Source organism: Mus caroli, chromosome 7 (genome assembly GCF_900094665.2).
Source record: "Mus caroli chromosome 7, CAROLI_EIJ_v1.1, whole genome shotgun sequence".
NCBI classification, from domain to species: domain Eukaryota; kingdom Metazoa; phylum Chordata; class Mammalia; order Rodentia; family Muridae; genus Mus; species Mus caroli.
In genome coordinates, this window is record NC_034576.1 from 18,501,598 (window position 1) to 18,506,031 (window position 4,434).

The following is a 4,434-nucleotide window of genomic DNA, read 5'->3' on the forward strand; positions in this document are numbered from 1 at the left end:
TCTCTCTCTGTGTCTGTCTGTCTGTCTGTCTGTCTGTCTGTCTGTCTCTCTCTCTCTCTCTCTCTCTCTCTCTCTCTCTCGCACACACACACACACACACACACACATACACACTCGATCTCACTGCATACCATAAACTATCTTTGAACACACATTGGCCTAACATTCACCGCAATCCTAACTGCCTCAGTTTCCTAGAGTCTACCGGGATTACATGTATATGTCACCACACCCGACTCTCCACCCTCTGGCGTTTTATAGACAGATTCTGTTTGTACAGCCCAGGTTTACCTTAAACTGGCCATCCTCCTGCCTCGGCCCTTAAATGTTGTAGGTGTTCTTCAGCAACAAACCCAATGGGCTCTATTTCTTTATCTTTTGGGGTCCCCTACCTGCTCTTCCCATCTGCCTCTAGATCCCTTCTACCTCATCCTTGGCCTCCATTCCCTTGTTTATGTGAGACCCCCTCCTTTTTTTCTTTGTATGTCACCAACTCGGTATCCATCTCAGTGTGTCTTCCCCCACCCGCTCTTCTCTGGTTCTCTGGCTCTTGGCGCTCAGCCCCCATCACTCTCCCTAGGTCCTGAGACGTCCCGGAACCTTTTCCTCCAGGTTGTGGGGCTGCTTAGGACTGGGGTAGGGGACAGTGGGATTGCAATCCAGAGCAAATGGACTTTGAGTGACACCATGACCCTAGTACCTACTTTGTAGCCACCCATGGCTTCTGAGGTCACACCTACCCCACCCTCCTGTCTCAGGAATTCCTGGCTGGGGGTGGGGGTGGGGGGGAATGGACTTCCTTCCTCCCTTCCAGAATTTTGGCTGGGTCTCTGTTAACTCCTTCCTGCTTTGTCTTACTCCCCTTCCCTGGAACTGAACTCCTGGGCAGCATTTCTCAACCGGGCTAAGACAAGGCTCCAGAATTCCCAAAGCTTTGGTGGCGGCGGCGGTGGTGCTGGTGGTGGTGGTGGTGGGGTGGTGTGTGTGTGTGTGTCCCAAGCTGGATTCGTACTGGGGACACTAGTGTAAATGATGGGAAACACCTTGGCGCTCCTTCTAGACCCTCCGACTAGCTACACCCCCTGAAATCTACCAAAAGGGCTTTCCAGCATGTCTCTAAGGTTGAACTTGATCAATTTGGGGTTTGGGGTTCTCCTAGGAATGGCTACTGAGTCAGATGGGCAAGGGTTCCCAAAGGCAGACCACCTGGGAGCCCTGGAGGCTGGCATGCTGGTACCTGATATCCCAGCACTAGGAAGGTGAAAGGCAGGAGGGTTAGGAGTTGCAGGCCAGCCTGGGCTACATGACACCCTGTCTCAAAAGACGCTTGTAGTGGCTCAGGCCTGTAGCTCAGGCTGAGGCAGGAGAATATTAGTCTGAGGCCAGCCTGGGCCAATGTCTGTCTTTGAATGATAGATAGGACCTGGGATGCTGAGACCCTGTTAGACAAGCACAGGGAACCAAGGCCCCTTTGATGTTCTGACCCTTCAATCTGTGCATATGCGTGCTGATATCTTCAAGGTTTATGCTACCCACAGCTACAAAACACCTGTGGGAACCACACAGGCCACGCCCCTTCCATTTTACACACAGGGAAACTGAGGTCTTAGAGCAGAAGTAAGTTATCGCCAGCCTCAGGGCTTAGGACTCTTGCCCAACTGCAGCCCATATCCGGAGACCTAGGTTCCCTTGACCATGTCTGGAGACCTGAATTCTTGCACTACCACTAAGTCGGATTAATTCGGGCAATGAGGTCCGCTAAGTGAGTAGGGAGCTGTGCCAGACTTGGGTATGAATGGCTGGAGGCCAGAAGGGAGGGTTTGCAGAGCGAAGCAGAAAAGATATTTCTGAGGGCTTGCTGGTGGAGAGAGAAAGGGACCAGAGATGGCCTGGCCTGAGGGGTTAAGGGGGAGGAGTTTCAGACAGACAGACAGACAGACAGAAGCCAAGTGAATTAACTCCACCCCTGTCTCCTGACCCTCCCCTCAAAGCCCACTGCTCCCCCGGGACAGGGCCTATAATTTGGTTTGTGTCTAGACAAATAATAACTCAGCTGGTGTGAACAGGGAGGGACGAGGCCAGACCGCTGAGCAAGGGGTCAGAAGCAGCCTGGGTTTCTAGGGTTCGTCCTTTCTGAGGTGGGGAGAATATAATTTGGGGGGGCCAGGTGATCAGCTATCCTGATCCCCCAACTCTGTGAACCTTCAGCACCTCAGAATATTTTAAGTCAGAGCAGGAATGTGGGGGGAAAGAGGAAGTAGGGTTCACCTATTTACAAAGCGTTCTCATTTCGGCAAAGAGCGAAAAGGGAAACGTGTATTCATTTGCTGGGAAAAGATAAAAATCACCCAGGGTTTAATAATAGATTATGAAAGTCATAGCATGTTTTATTTTATTTTATTTTTTCTTTTTTTTCTGAAATCATAGAGGGTTCTAACAATAGAACTTCAGAATCTTGGGCCGGGAGACGCCTGGAATATTGGAAACTGACAAGGGTGTGCGTGCTGGCAAAGGCGAGGATAATAATAACAGAAAGCAGAGAATCAAGGCTCTAGAGTGTTAGAACATTCGACCACAAACAGGGCTGGCCATAGAATCTCGGGACTTGAGAACTGCCGGATCCTAGAATGTCAGCAGGGTAGCTCTAAGAATTCCACAGTCCTGCTGGGTGGTGTGGGTGTAGAGGCCAGGGGTGGGGGTGGGTGGGGGTGGGTGGGGGACAGAGATGCTCCTTAATAGAAATGGGGAAACTGAGGCCCAGCCAGGTGGCCTGACTGCACCCCCCTCGCCATTTCCGCTTGCTGCCAAGGCACCAGGTGGGCAGCGAGAAACACTGATCACATTTCAGCCCTAATGAGCAGACCGGAGCTGGCTGCTCCCTGAGGCCTCCAGAATGGGGGAGACTGGGAGCCCATGGTGGAGTGAAACAGGGGGAGCTAGCCTGGTGGCTTCGGAAATGAGGGTGGTGAGTGTGCTAAGGGTTGATGAGGACAGGGGGGGCGAGGGGGGCGGCTCCTATCACTGCTTTCTCTTGGCTTTTCAACCTCCATGTCATTGAATTTTGCTGTATTGGGAGCTGGGGGAGGTAGGCTTCTGGGACTAGGCATTTTTCAGGCTTTAGTTGCTGTGGCCAACTGGGGCTTGGGGTACAGGCTATCCTTCCCCATCCCCCCAAAAGTTGTGCCATACTTTAACTTATCTTTTCCTACAGGGGTGTAAAATTTGTGCTTCTATGCACTTCCCAAAAGACTCATGTAGGGTTAAGATAACACTGACCAAGCCATGATGGGTCAGTGTGTGTGTGTGATATGCATGTCAGGCATGTGCTCACCTCTTCCCAGGGTCACTTTTGTGTGCTTCTTTTTTTAAGATTTATTTATATGAGTTCACTGGTAACTGTGTTCAGAAACGCCAGAACAACGCATTGGATGTTTGTGAGCCACCATGTGGTTGCTGGGAATTGAACTTGGGACCTCTGGAAGAGCAGTCATTGCTCTTAACCACTGAGCCACCTCTCTAGCCCTGAATGTATGTCCTTTAAAAATCCCTATTAACTAGGTATGGTGACACACGTCTTTAATCCCGGCACTCAGGAGGCAGAAGCAGGTGGATCACAGAATCCATAGTCAGCCTGATCTACAGGGTGAGTTCCAGGTCAGTCAGGACTACAAAGAAAAACTCTGTCTTGAAAAATACATAAATAACAGTTCCTGATTTTTAGCAGACTCTCAAAGGGGTTTGAAGCCCCTAGAAAGACATTAGGACAGGAATGAAAGGAAAGAAACACCAGGAAAGGAGACACTGTTCATCTCAGATAGTGAATAACAGCCTTTCCTCTCTGGACCTCAGATTCCCTATATGGCCTGGGAAAAATAGCTCCCTGTTCCCACACTATGTAAACCTGTATCATGGAATTCTAAGAATCCGAGGTTCTGTGACGGCTGGGGCTGGGGTGGGGGTTTTGTGGTGGTAGTCAAATGTCAGGTGGGGAAGAAGAAAGGTCAGTTTGATGTCCTGTCTGCCTGTCTGTCATTGCCTCTCTGCCCCACGTCTAGCATCCTCATGACTCAGGTAGGCTGAGGACAGGGTAGATGCCAGACTCTGTTCCCTGAGAGGAAATTGGCAGTGGGAAGTTCATTTCCGTTGGCTGCAGGAATGTCTTTGCTGCCTGTGTACCTGTTCCAGTCTCCGCAGGGACCGGGGGCCACGGAAGGGGGCTCCAGGGGACAGCCAGCTCTCCCTCATAGGTTTATATGTGGGTGCTGAGGATCTGAAGGCAGGTGCTCCCTCACCTTGCACAGCAGTCGCTTACACGCTGAGTCATATCCTCAGCCCATTACACCCTTTCTTTCTTTCTTTCTTTCTTTCTTTCTTTCTTTCTTTCTTTCTTTCTTTCTTTCTTTCTTTCTTCCTTTCTTCCTTTCTTCCTTTCTT

The 4,434-nt window shown here is 50.5% G+C and overlaps 1 protein-coding gene across 2 annotated transcripts in view; it reads left to right on the plus strand.

The window, feature by feature from the left end:
• Positions 1 to 4,434, plus strand: part of Gpr4 (G protein-coupled receptor 4) — an 11,007-nt gene that overhangs the window by 454 nt on the left and 6,119 nt on the right. Inside the window, exon 1 of one of the 2 annotated variants that reach the window (XM_021167956.1) lies at positions 2,759 to 2,816. The exons of the other annotated variant lie outside the window; for it this stretch is intronic. The gene's annotated coding sequence lies outside the window, so the exon portion shown is untranslated. Of the gene's footprint in view, positions 1 to 2,758; positions 2,817 to 4,434 lie in introns of those variants that run through there. 2 annotated transcript variants of the gene reach the window in all.